This window comes from Ornithodoros turicata, chromosome 3, assembly GCF_037126465.1.
Source record: "Ornithodoros turicata isolate Travis chromosome 3, ASM3712646v1, whole genome shotgun sequence".
Lineage (NCBI taxonomy): Eukaryota > Metazoa > Arthropoda > Arachnida > Ixodida > Argasidae > Ornithodoros > Ornithodoros turicata.
The window spans coordinates 54,898,615-54,913,038 of record NC_088203.1 but is presented as its reverse complement, the minus strand read 5'-3'; the positions used below and the strand labels follow the sequence as shown (position 1 = coordinate 54,913,038).

The following is a 14,424-nucleotide window of genomic DNA, read 5'->3' as shown; positions in this document are numbered from 1 at the left end:
GGTCTTGGTGCGATATCTGGGGCCCTTTGCCTGTGTCAACCTCGAAGTCATAAGAAAATCCGCTGACGCCGCAGATGAAGTATATCTTATAACCCCATTTGTGAGGTTTCTTTGGATTGTGTCTCTTCAATCCAGACCGTCCCTTGAAGGGGACGATTTGCTCGTCAACGGATAGATTCTCTTCCATGGGAATGGTTCGGAATTGTTCAAGCACGTTGTCCAAGAGTGGCCTTATCTTGTGCAGTTTGTCACGGTTGGGGTCGTCCTTATCGAAGGTTGTGTTGTCATTGAAGTGTATGAAACGTTTTATTTCCTCAAAGCGGTTCACACTCATGACGTTCGAGACTTTCTCAAAACCGAGGGTCCCGGACCAGTAACTGCGTGTGTTTGGCATCTTTACTAGGCCCATGTAGACGAGGATGCCCACGAACTGTTCCACTTCCTTGGGCGAAATGGACAAAGGTCTCTCAGGCCTAATTTGGGTTGAGTACAGCGTTGTGTGTCGAGCAATATGCTCGAACATATCCCTCGTGAAGAAGTATTTGAAATATTGATAAGGCGTGTCAAGGCCGAGTAACATGTCGGGCATACTGCCACGGCCCTTGAAGGAGATGTCTTCAGCAGTCCGTTGTAGTCTTCCACCTTTCCACATTGAACGGCGATTGGGTCCCGCAGAAACTTCTGGGGCGTCATCTTCGCTCTCTGAGCTCGAGGAGGACTCAGATATGCTTGCCTGTGGTGCCGGCACATCTAGGATGAATGAATAATCTGAGACACTTGTATGCACAATTTATTCTAAAAATGACACGTTATGGAATTGCTTTTACGCAACGTGTGTGTTGAAAATTATTAGAAGGGCACATTATTCTGCGGTTAGGGGAGCCCGAAAGGGAGCAATGAAAATCAACTTCAAACTTAGGGGGGAGGTTCATTGTTGAGGACACCCAGACCTAGGTACCCCATCCCTGACTATGCAACGCGAGGCAAATACTGAAAGAACAGGTCAAGCTTACTCACATTCGGTGTCATCATCCGAAAGGTCACTGTCCTCGCTCTCGCTTGGAATGGGCTTAGACCGCCCGTAGAAAAATCGTGTATTCATGACGAACAGTCTGCTGTAAAAACAGTCATGATTCATGAATACTCTGTGCATTGGAAATGACTAAAATGACACAGGAAAGCGAGAGGTGAACGGTGGGTGACAGTGCTTGAACAATCATGTCCGCTAGTTCATATTGTATCACCCGTGAGACATACCAAGAACGTTTGGTATTTTTTGTTATGTGGGACTTATGTACGTAGAAAGTGGGCACCACGCTTCGAGAATAACTCATAATCAAATAACAATAACCACATCCAACATACCTGCACCGATCAAAGCAGATTGAAGCCTTCTGCGTGTGCGAAGTGCTCATCTGAGGTGCCACGTGCAACTTCGTCTTTGTTTCGCCAATGGGCTTCATAGAGCCTCATATAGATGTCGCTACTGGTCTGCAAAGCTGCGTAGCTCTATTCGGAATTCGGCGGACGTGACAAAAATGAGAGCATGCATTCAGAGTGTGATGCCTGGGGCGGAAAGGGGTACGTAACATATGTGTGACACCATGAAATATAGGGTTAAATAAAGAGCTGTGCTTTGTTCTGCAGTTTCTGCTCCTGTTCCCCATATTACTGGCCCCAATTTATCTATTCTCCCTTGCAAGCAAGGTAAGTTTAATTACATCATCATCGCAGAGAAGCATCCAACTGTGTGGTATAATCGGCCATTTGAACCGCATGCTCACCTTTTGGCGGTCGGTATAGGCGTCCCCGAACAGGAACTAGAAGAAAGAAAGGGATCACACCAAACAGTTGTTTGTGAGCTCCCAACGGCTGGGTCAGTAGATAACCTTTGTCAGGAGTCGTGCTCGAGCACCCTGAAATGAAACATGTACCCTGATATTGGGATATGACAAGTGTGCAAGCAAATATTTCGTACCTGGGCAAATTTGACGACCCTCCTGTTGAGGCTTGCAATCGACTGCTGCTGCTGCAACAGAAACAGAGAGCTTGTGTAGAGATGTAGAAAGTTATCCGATTTCTGCATTCGAAATAATTTCTCATTAATTAGCTGTTCTTAGTTACCTTGCAGCCAGGTCCTCAATCTCATCGTCCACCGGAGCTCGCACCATGGATTGTCTAGATAAAGATTGAAAATTGGAACGATTAATGGCACCGTGCTACCTTACCACTGCACAGCAGAAATAAAATAAGCGCGCACGTACACCAAACGCTCAACGGTGGTGTCCTCCGTGGCTGACATTGTGACTGCTGCTGAGTGGCACTCCACTGTTGGCACGTTGGACAGCACCACGCCCCTAGTAAGGAAGCATTTGCATCATCCACAGCGGTGCCAAATGAAAACATTGTGCTGTACTTACGAGATCTTCTCCTTGCCGCCCAGGAAACTCTCAAGGACAGGGTAATACACCCACTTCGGATGCACGACGGCTGTCGCCCCGCATCCACTTCTTCTCGACTCGAGAAATTTCTTTTTCTCGGCCGCGTACTTCCTCTTCATTATGGCAAATTTTTGTGCCGCAACCTCGCCTGGGGGGGGGGGGGGGGGGGGGCAAGAATATTGAATGTGAGACTGGCAAACTACGCTGAACATCAGCGTTGACTGCTGCACAACCATTCCTTACATTCCAAATGCTAACTTTTCTGCCTGGAAACAAATCTGTACTTCTCATGATAGTATAACAACATACACTTGCCAGTCACTCCCAACGCTTGGCCGATTTCGCCCCACCGGTTCTCCTTCATCACAGTGTCTTTGAAGTGTGGCGACGACTTGTCGTAAAGAAATCGTTGGGGACGCACAAGTTCAATAAGCTGGCCAAATGGGAAATTCGACGCCATCGTCTCAGCGTGCAGAGCAACGTGCAACTAGGCCTACGTGCAGTCACGGCGACAAGAAGTGGAATAAGAAGGGGGGGGGGGAAAGGCAGCCCCGTCACGTGAACGCGGCGCCGCGTTCTCATTGGTTCAGAGAGCCTATCGCAGGGAGTCAGCGATGGGAAAGTTCACCGAAGTCCAACTTCGCCAAGCGCTGTTTTCCATCGAGTCGCAGCCGGGAGAGGAGGGGAAAACAGCGCTGTTTTCCAGTTCTCTGGAACAAAGCGCTGTATGTCGGAACGGGCCTTAAGGGCTATAGATATGCTGTTTTCAGTTCGATCATCTCTGGGCCGGCGGACGTTCTTGGCCATATGTTACTCAACCGTCAAATGACTAATTACCTAAAAATTGTTAATTAACGTTTTAATTATAAAAGCTACGAAGTTGTGCTCTCTATCTTCAAATGATGTCGTTGTAAAAAGGTTTGTAGATGATCTGGTTTTCATTTCCACCAATGAGAGTGTTATTGATCAGTGTAAAAATGTAGTTGTGTCCGCGGCCCCAGAGCTTGTATTTACCAGTGAGTTCCCCACTGTTGGCGTGCTTCACTCTCTTGATATCAGGCTCTTCCCTACTGAAAAATCCTATATGTAGATCCTCATATGATGTTATTGGATATAGAACCTATAAGTGGTGTAGGTACCGCAGGAGTTATAGGTTTTATAGGAGCAATATAGGTATTATAGGAGATATAGGACCTGCGTCTCCTATATGATCTGTATACTGCGTGTATGGGGACACGGTATGAAATTTGGCTGTGGCGATACACGCATACACATGCAATGAACAAAAATAATAAGACAGGAGTACAATAAAATACCGTCTACTTCCCTTTATTTATTAATACCATTCACATTTTTTTACATTCAATGACACAGCTGTAAAGGCTTGCACTGCCGTGGAGCAGATGACGGAGTTGCATGGGTGAGGCGTATGCCCCATCTGTTTCACAGTAAACACAAATCAGTGAAGAGCTCTGCAACGTACTTTGACGCGACTTACTTGATGTCTTTCAACATTTCCGTGACGTATCTGTTCATTTTCTCACGTCGTGTGTGTGCTGGCTCATCTGCGTTGTTCACGGAAATCGATCCGTGAAAAGCATCTGAAATTCACAAATTCGTCGTAAGTAGCAGGGCCACTAGAGCATCACATGTGACATCTTCACCCTGATAAGCGTTGGAGGTTTACCAATAGGGACACTGAGCTAACAGACTGAGATAAGGTAATAGGAATCACAAGGGTAATAATCACACTGAGAGCATAAAGTAGGAGGAACCCACATGCTGGAAATGATACTGAACAAAAAGCACGAAACATGACACTACTGGCGCGCAACTAACCTTTACTTCACCAAATCTAAGGGCTTCTGGACGTATCTTCCAACACGCACACAAGAAAGCACGTCCAGGCATCACCTGTATAGCAGAATAACACAGCCACAGCAGTTCGGTGCACCAGAGGAGCCCAGAGCCACAACGAAACGCGAAAATCCGGATGCGAGAACAAACGCGTCTGACCTCAACGAACTTTGCAAGCGAAATGGACGCCAGAGCCCCGCCTGGTGGCGGCGGTGGAAGGGAAGGAAGACGCCAGCTGTTCAGGCGCTCCTCGCACTATTGCAAGAGAACGGAAAGTCGCGCGAAGACGGGACTAATACTATCGGAAAGAAGACGCTTGCCCCGTCAAAAAGAGACCTCAATCGCCCTTCTACGCCAACAAAAACCCGATATCGAGAAAAATGCCCCCGGTCCTATGTATAAGAGGGCCGCCGCTGCCACGGTGTCCTAACTCGGGAACGGAGAGGGATAGAAAGCTGCCGCAAGTTTCTACGCGTTACTTATGTCGAGTGCGTTTATCCATTAAAAGGAAATTCGCATCCGCCGCGGGCTTGCAACCTGAAAACGGGGACAAAGTCAGGAAATGGTGGTCCGTGTCAGGAATTTCGAGAATCACACCTTAACCGCTGGAAATGGACGGATGGTTTGAATGAGAAAGTTGTAGAGCAGAGAACAGAGCACATGCACACAAAATTTTGACTGAATCGGACATCGGGTATGCGAGTTGAGACTCCGAACAGTGGGAAGCGTTTCAGAGTTGCGCTAGCCAGACTGGTCGCCTCACCATACTCTTAAAGGTCAGCTATGCCGATATCCCAAATAGTCGAAACGGTTGTGATATTCTGAAAGCCCACATCCAGCTCTCCCCAAAATGCACCTTCATTCTCTCAGTTCGGTACAGTACCATGTCAAAAAAATAGATAATTCATTCCGAAACACACATGGGCGCAGCCATTTTTATGACGTAGATGCACCCGAACGGGCGTTGTGACGTGTACGCGCCTTCGTACTTGCCAGTGGATTTCAGCTACGGCTTCTCGCGGCTTCACGTATCTGTGCTTGAAGATGGCGGACAGCCGGGTTCCACCGTTCCGCGATAAGTAAACAGTGCAGCAGCTGCGAACGCATTCGCAAACCAACCTCTGTGCGATGTTGTGACTGGAATTCGTCGTTTGTGTTTTGTGAGCATGTACAATTTGTATCAAGTCTCGTCTGCGTTAGCGCCTTTACATCACTTGCCCATTGTAGAGACTGACGTTTCGACAGCCGTGTTAGCAAGAAAATGCCGACAGCGTTTTATTCCTGCAGGAAAAAATTGTGCTGTGTATTTGAGAAACCGCATACTACTATGGAACAAGTTTTACGTACGATTTATCAATGCGCAACAGCGTCGACGATGGTATGTAACGACGAGAGACGTAAAACGAAATACAAATCACATTTTAAACTTTTTGTGGGATTCTGTGCATTTTCCAGAAGCAATCTTTGAATCACACCCCCACGCTGCGTTGTGTGGCACGCTACAAACTACTGCATTTTATGTCTAACATCTGGATATTGTTTGTAATGAACACCGTCGCACAAAAACATGCACACGAAAGCTCCAGCAACCATGTGGTTGCACACTATGCAGACGCAAAAGAAGTACCAGAGCACATATTGCCACTTAGAAATTGTGTTTTTAGAAATGTGGTGTCTGAAGAGTTAGAGCATAGCATATATACTAGAAATCAGGTGCACCTTATCCTTCTGTAGAGTGCTCTTTCAATTCACAACTCAGCCCATGGGGTGTAAAAGTGTTAGAGGCAATTATGTGACTTGTCGTCCCGGGTGACATCACTGGCCATCGTCGGAATTAATTCCGTGCTCAGGAATTATTGTACAAATCACTTTGTATGTAGGACATGATAAGCAATATGTAAGTTGCAACCTTGTCTGCAGCATTCTCGATGGCCTCTTACCTTTACAGTTTCAGACACGTTACCAAACCATTTAAAAAGGGCACACTTACAGGGGCCGTGTAATTTGAGTTTTTAATTTATAAAAATATAAGTATACAATATGTAATATGAAATTTATATAAAATAAAAATAACATTTATAAAAAGAATTTATAAAAAATAAATGAAAAGGCTTCATGGAAGCAATCCATTAGCATACCCATTGCACAAGCACAATTATATATGCTTGGACATCATCTAATTAATCTTCTGAACCATATGTGTGGCTGCATACGAAATTTTTTATGCGCATGCTCTACCTTCCTGTTCCTACATGTGCACACGAACAACAGTGAATATATGTGAAGTGGCAAAAAGCAATGCTAGACTCTACCATTATTGTGCCCCTTTAACTTTTCCACATTTATTTCTGGTCAACAGGGAATATCTCACTAGAAAAGAAGACATTTGTGCATTGTTTGGCAAGCAAATAAATATATTTATTTACATTTTCCATCAATCAACAATGTTGTGACCTGGTGCAAATATTAATGTCAACAAGGAAAGTACTTACAAATTATTCCTATGTGCTCAAATGCAGATATGACAATTCTGTTTTTGTACCTCAGCACAGTACAGTTTCAAAATTAACAAACTGCACAGCATCAGCAATCTTAAAGTAGCTCAAGAGGGGAGTCACATAAAGCTCCAATAATAGACTGTGCAAACAAAGCTAAAAAAACAAAGTACTTCAAAAAAAAATCTGAATAATTGGTTGTCGTTGTGATATGTACTACTATGCACAGTTCATGAATGGAACATGCTACCTCATTGCATTCCCTCCATGTGAGCACTAGCACAGGCAGCTTTTTAGGTCGCTCTTTTCGTGTTTTTCTATTGTCTTTTTTTGTTTTCTGTTTTTGCAATAGCAAGCATGGCCATAGTGAAACACAAGCAGCCAAGGACAGGATGAGACATCTGCAATGCGACTGCTAGCTCTCAACTGATATATTTATTAGCAGACCCTGGAATATACACATATATGCTGCTAAGCAAATGACAAGTTAACCAATAGAATAACAGACAAGAAAAAAGGGTTATATATCTTCCCCTCTCCTCATTCTATTTCACAGGCAGCCCTAGTATCATTCGGAGTGTGTCCGTGCGTTCCCTTTGAGATAACGTATCTCAGACAGAAGCAAATCCAACAGCAGACTGCTTACACATGCAACTGTCTTGTATTTCTCTAACCACTTGTTATTTAACCGCTGCCTTGAGCTGTGTGTTCTGGAAATTTATGCAGCATCCAGAATCCCTGCAATGTGTTGCCATGTTTCTCGAGGGCATCAAAAGTCTGTCCTTGGCTGCCTGTGTTTCACTATATCTCTCAGATACAAACTACCCCATTTCAACACAGTAGAAAACACAGATTTGTAAATAGCATCTGTTGATTGCACTGTACATACCCCTCATATAAAGGATCATAGTGGATACTACATCTTGTGCGATAATGTCAGGAATGCAAAAAAACTAGATTTGAAACCACTCTTACGTCGTAGTAGTAGTATTTGTGTGAAGCTACGCAATTCCTGTCCTGCAAATAATTTAAACGATATGTTTCATCTGCCAGCGTGATGATCCCCTGAAAAGTAATTCACAATTGGCGGGAACTACCGGTTCTGAAACCTATCCCTGACATGTGTAGCCATCAGGGAGGAAACCCAAGGGCTGCGGTGGAAAAGACAAACACACACGGGCTATGTTCTCAATGTGTGTCAGCTGCTCTAGCTACTAAGAAGAACATGTTCCAAATTAATATAACATGGCTTGACATCATATGCCGGCGAAAGCTAACCAATAAAATTAGTAGTTAAATGTACAATACGTAAACACTTTCCATAACATGACAGTTCCCTTTCTGCATTTATGCGCTACCATTCAACCCACATAAACAGTGTACTGAATGTTTTTATAGCATTACACGTCGTTTGACAGAACTTGAACAAGATTACATAGCACACGATAGAAGTAGAGTGAACATAATGTGGCAGAAAAAATGGCTAGGAAGCAAGTGAGCTGGTGAAGATGATGCATATGTAAAACCCCGTGACTAGGGAACAAAAAGGGACGTGTTTGTGTTTGTCCCTTCATGTTCCTAGTCTTGGGGTTTTACATCATGCATAATGTGCAGCCTTCCATTCACGCTTAATGGCCGTGGCAGTAATGCATGAAGGCCACTGCTAAGTTGTGTTGAGAAACACCACTTTATGTTTGCCATGTCTAAATGAAACGTACCTGACCTGATCCAAATTTACCGTTCTGAGTCTGGAACACACAAAGAGAAAAACGCAACACACGCCACAACATTAACAGATAGACAAATGAGCTGTGGCGAGCTCCACCTTGGGACAAAGTCAACAAGTAATTCACCAAAAGTCAATGAGCACCTGAAATGTAACATCTCTGACTGGTAGCAGGACGGTCCACGTTCAATTCCTGGTGCTAGCACTGACTGGCTTTTTCATGAATTATTTGTTGAAGTTTCGATGTACTTGAGAACCATTCGTCAACCATTGTATCCTCATGAGGTGATGAGGGTTTGTCATCTCAAAGAGACTCCCTTTCTGCCATGTGTCCTTATGGATGCTCATCACTGCAGAAAAAAAGAAAGAAAAAGCATTTAATGACAAGAAATGGATAGTCGTATTTACTGTATAATGATTGTGCACAACAGAAAGAAGACTTTCGCACAGAAGGCTGTACTTCTTGAGGTCTAACATCAAGTTACAAAATTCCAGAATATATGACATGTTGTAAGGTAGAGAATAAGTAGAGTTATTGAGTTGTCGAGTTGAGTTGAGGGGGGAGTTGTACCCCCTTTTTATTTTATTATATATGATTGTGTAATTATTTTTATGTCTGTAGCAACCCTCGCTCTCTACATTACAACATGTTTTATATATTCCGGGATTTTGTAACTTCATGTTAGACATTAACAAGAGCAGCCTTGTGCACGAACGTCTCGTCTCATTAAAATTTAGATGCTCTCAACAGTTTTCTTTCTGTTATGAATCTCTATCGCAGCATACCTGCACATTGCTGTTCTACGTACTGTGACTTTGCAGTAAGGGTATGGACTTTAGGTAAAAAGACTACACAGCACTCCTCAGGTATTTTTGCCTATCAAACAGTATGTATGTATGCAGTATGCACACAGTATTTGTGCACCAGACCCACTAAAAATGTAGTGAATGTGGCATTGCCCACGGTAATGCACCAAGTTCAACACAATTATTGTAGAATCCAGGTATTTTAGCTTACATGTCGAGCCAGTACCACATCCAGTGTGAAGTTGTGACAAATAAATAGTTTCGATTTTTCTAAGCTCTCAGAACACAGACAGTGAATTAATAAGAGTAGACAATGTTAACATGAATTCTGGACTATTCTTCAATTAAAGGTTCACAGATAGTAAAGGCACATTCCTCAATGGACGTTGATGACACTGAAAATTCTAAAACGTTATCAGAGGCGACATCAGCTTCTGTGTGTCAAAGGATTGTATGTCCAACAGTAATCCAACTAACAGTAACGAAAATGTGCAAAAGACAAATTAACTGAACTAATGTAACGTACCTTCTATATCAGACAGTGAAGCTTGTAACAGCCCATCCACAGGAACCAGTGTCCAGACAGCAAAAGTGCTTGAACTGGGAGATAGCAGCTAATCGGAATGGCGACCTTTGTTTTCCACCCTGAAAGCACAGGTTGTAACTTTGAGGGCAGATTTAAAAGTGGTGTCAAGATGCTTGCATGCGAGTGCACATGAAAAGTTGAACTTAGGTGAATACTCAAATTATAACATCACACTGTCGTACCTGTTGGTGGAGGTAGACTGCAACTAACGTGCCAGCAATTTCTTCATGCACCAGATGCAAGCCAGATCATGCTTCATTTCCGCCTTCAACGTGCACCTGTGACAATTCAGAAGTTAGATTATCAATACTATTGTGTTGTTAATCGTGGTTATATCAGAGTAAGCGCAGTAGGACAGCTGCACGATTCATTAGGCTTGCTATTTTTTGTATCTGAACCTCGACTTACCTTTTTTGCTCTCGTTTTTTGCCTTGATCCTCCGTGGCACGTTCAAAATGTTGTGCGTCGGGCACCTCAGATTTTCATCCGACGATTTCGTGCCGATATTCCAAATTGCCTCTGGAGTCGCGCGTATAACCTATGAAATCCTTGCAGTGGAAATTAGCAGGCACCACTGTCAGCCAAGAGCTTCGCACTGCTTGGTCTTTTAGCAGCTTATAAAAGGTAACACTTGAATGCTCCGATGAATTGTTCTAACAGCGTAGCACGTAGCACCGTCGCATCTTCGACAACTTCGCCGTGGCATATCGCTCCAGCCCATAAAAGGCAAGGTCAGAACAAGGAAGTGCACTTTCCAAACGACGCCTTGCCAAAAAAAAAATATTCACATGCTTTGTTTCCGGCTTAGCAATAACATAACAGCTGTTCGCTTATGTACGATGCACAGAGTACGAAACGAAAGAAGCCAAGCGGCCAAGCCAAGAGTGCATGCCAAGCCAAAGACAGATAAACCGAGAGCAGTGACGTCGGTGCGCCCGTGCGCAGGGTTTGCCGACGGTCTGACGGCCGGGCGTGGGAACTAAAAAAACTGTTTTCTAAAAAACTACGAACAGTTGGAGCAAGATATTTCGCACACATATTCAGTGTTAGGTAATGAACACACAGCGCGAGTATCGCTCAGTTCTCCGGCACTTCAAAATCGGCATATCTGACCTTTAAGCCGATATCGCGAGAACGGAACGTCGCGCGTCTACGGGATCAACGCTGTTCGAAAGAGCACATCGAGACGGTCACAACGTAGGGAAACACGACCATGTCGCAGCAAGGGGAACGATTGGGGGGGGGGGAGCTGTCGGTCCCATGTACTGGGAGGCCAGTAAACGCAAAAACCTGTAACTCGAGAACCGCTAAAGTTGAAAAAGTGTGGTAAATTTTACCACGTGCACCGCGTCGATAACAGTATGCTCTCCAAAGATACATCATGTCCGACGCGAGCTTATTTCCGAAAAAGGGGCCCGAAGTTCGAAAAAACGGCGTTTCTAACGCGTCTCCTCGTACAACTTCTAAACCACTAGAGATCACCTGCTAGTGTGATTTGAGCGATCGTAGAGCTATTCCAGACCTGTTCGGACCTAAATTTTGGTCTCGATCCGACAAACGGGACGAGAGGTACGGGACTTTGGAGGTGTCGGAAGCACCGCCTGGGACCTTGAATTTCCAAATATCTCGGCAACTGTCAGGATTTCTCACAAGCCACGAGCATGCAGGCGAAGGGGGAAGAAACGGGAATCCGTCACAAAAAAAAACGTGTCCCGATATGACAGCTGCAGGCCGAGATATTAGACCCGGAAACCCATCGAGCGACAAAGCAATATCGCTGGATGGGGTTCAACAACCACTGGACGGTTGAAAAACGCCAAGTACTGTAATATGCCAAATGTGTGCATGGAACGCACGCATCATTTTATGTTTGATGTTTGGTCGATCAATAATGGAGTTTTATGTATGTTCCAAAAATGAATCGAACATCAGTTATTTTAAGCTGCAGCTTGAAATATCTGATTAAACACATATCAGCCCTCCTAAAATCAATATCAAATTTATACATGTAAAAATTTTATATTGATTTTAGGAGGGCTGATAAGGGGGTTGTCTGCACGTTCTTGCTTGTTTCAGGGTTTCAGGGACTTATAACTGGTCGACAAAGGATGACTCCTATGTGGCCGTATGTGACCCTGTATGACTCTTGCATGGTCTACATATAGGACCCGTGTAACTCCTACATCCTCAATGTAGGAACTTATGGGTCCTGCATGGGCTCGTTTAGGATCCCATAATGGCCTACACAGGAGTTATATAGGACCTTATGGCTCCTACATGACTCCTGCATGGACTCGTATAGGATCCCATAATGACCTACACAGGAGTTATATAGGTTCCTAAATAACCCATAAGGATCCTGTATCATCCTATATAATTTTACACAGGACCTATATGAATTACTTATGGGTTTTTCAATAGGGTTGTTACAACCCGCTCTTTGTTGGTCTTACGGCAAATCTCAAGCTAAACCCATTTTGCCCGCTTCAAGTTGTCATTCTAAAACTGTAAAACGGGGTTTGATCACACGTATCCTATCAAATGCCGTAAAAAAATCTTGTTGTCATCATATCACTCCCTCTGTGGAAAGTCAGCTTTTCTGTTTGAATGATGCTGGTTACCCCCATCACATGTTATTTGGTGCTTTAAATGTTTTGTTAAACACCTTGCTTCCTGGTTCACTTGAAACTAAGCCCTCTGTCCCCAAACGGGTGGTTTTACCTTTCTTTCACCAAGTGTCTCACAACTTGTTAGCCGTTGCGAAGAAGTTTCAAATCAACATCGTTTTCAAGAACAACTTCCGTCTTGACCGCCTCACGCCTTTCGCCAAACCTGAAGTTTTTTGCAAGAATCACCGGAATAAATTTGTCCCCTGTTCTTCAAACGTTGTTTACCAGATCCCCTTAGCTTGTGGTTTCTGTTATATTGGCCAGACAAAACGTTGCTTAAATGATCGTTTGAGAGAGCGTTCATTAAGAGTAAAAAATAAAGCTTCAAACTCTGAAATTGCAAAACATTTGGAAGAATGCTCACATTGCTTCCCTGTATGGGATGAAACAATTGTAAAGGCATCCTAAGTGGACCCTCACAGAAGGCTTTTGAGAGAGACCCTTTTCATAACTTCTTGTGGGAACTGTGTCAGCAAACCTTCTGTAATCCTCGGTCCGGCCTTGAACAGACTGCTCGTTTTCCCGAAATGACCTCCTGTTTTGTCCTCAACTGGTGTTTCCTTTCCCTTCTGTTTGTATATATTTCTTGTTTGTGAAGTAAAACTTTCAGCTGTGTTTGAGACTTCGTGTTGTGTCTGTCCTTCGTGTTCCCTAGTCTCGGGGTTTTTACATTATGCATCATCTTCACCAGCTCGCTTGCTTCCTAGCCATTTTTTCATCATCTGATATCGTAGCCGTTTTCAGAACAAAAATCGGTTCGGTAGATCGTCCGCAAGAAATTCGTGAAGGAACACTATTTTTTTCTTTATTTTGTTCATTGCGCATCTTCGGAGACGCGTCTTTCCTTCACCCTCAATGTGAGAGGGTGACGGAGCCTCAAATGTCGAAGATGCCGTCACAGTGCCGCCTCATGCGTCGAAGATGAGCTTTAACTTCGGAACTGCCCTTATCTTGGGTTGCATTTTCTGTGTTCTTTTAATCTTTTTCCAGGACGCAAGAGGCGACACCCTCTTTCACCCTCTCTGCTCTTTCACCCTCTCCACATTGGGGGTGAAGGAAACACTGGTCTCCGAAGGTGCGCAATAAACAAAATAAAGAAAAAATGGTGTTCCTTCACGATTTTTTTGCGGACAATGCACCGAACGGATTTTTGTTCTGAAAACGGCTACGATATCAGGTCACCGAAAGGAATAGATCTTCTTATTGGGACAACTTCGTAGCTTTTATAATGAAAAAGTTAATTAACGATTTTTGGGGAATTAGTCATTTGATGGTTGAGCAACATATGGCCAAGAACGTCCGCCGGCCCAGAGATGATAGAAGTGAAAACTGCAGGTCTATAGCCCGTATAGTTTTTTAATGAAAAATCTGTATCGCCTAGAAAAAGACACCCTGTATATCCATCTTGAAACCGCGAGCCACTAGCAGCCGCTACAAGGATAATTGGGTGGTTGGTTGAGCAGGACGCATTACAGTGTATTGCTTCATCAAATTCGCAGTTTACGAAACATTCTGCACCGATATTCAACCGGTTTCCTCAAATATTTTGATTTCCGCCGTTAGTTGCAGTCTACCATACTCGCGTTGCTAGCATCGCGTCTACACCCTTTGTTTACAAACAGGGATAGGTGTATTGTCTGCGCTGCAATGGATACAGTGTGTCCTAAGAAAAGTGGGCCAGAACGCTGCACAAAAAGAGCGATAAACGGAAACCTCAGGCCACCTCCGTGGTATCCCATGCTACTTTTGATCTGGCACATGTTTGTAACTCAAGTTCGACATACAGGGCCTGAGGTTTCCGTATATCACTCTTTTTGTGAACTGCTCTGGACCATTTTTCTTG

General features: G+C 44.0%; 2 long non-coding RNA genes across 2 annotated transcripts in view; one reads left to right on the top strand and one right to left on the bottom strand.

Moving 5' to 3' along the window:
* The window catches only part of LOC135388482 (uncharacterized), a 278,759-nt gene that overhangs the window by 207,795 nt on the left and 56,540 nt on the right, over window positions 1-14,424 (top strand). The window lies entirely within an intron of this gene.
* On the bottom strand, window positions 8,013-10,174 carry LOC135387104 (uncharacterized). Its single transcript, XR_010420856.1, has 3 exons — window positions 10,095-10,174; window positions 9,853-9,971; window positions 8,013-8,869 (listed from the first exon to the last, which is right to left on the bottom strand). It is a non-coding gene; the product is annotated as an uncharacterized LOC135387104 (long non-coding RNA).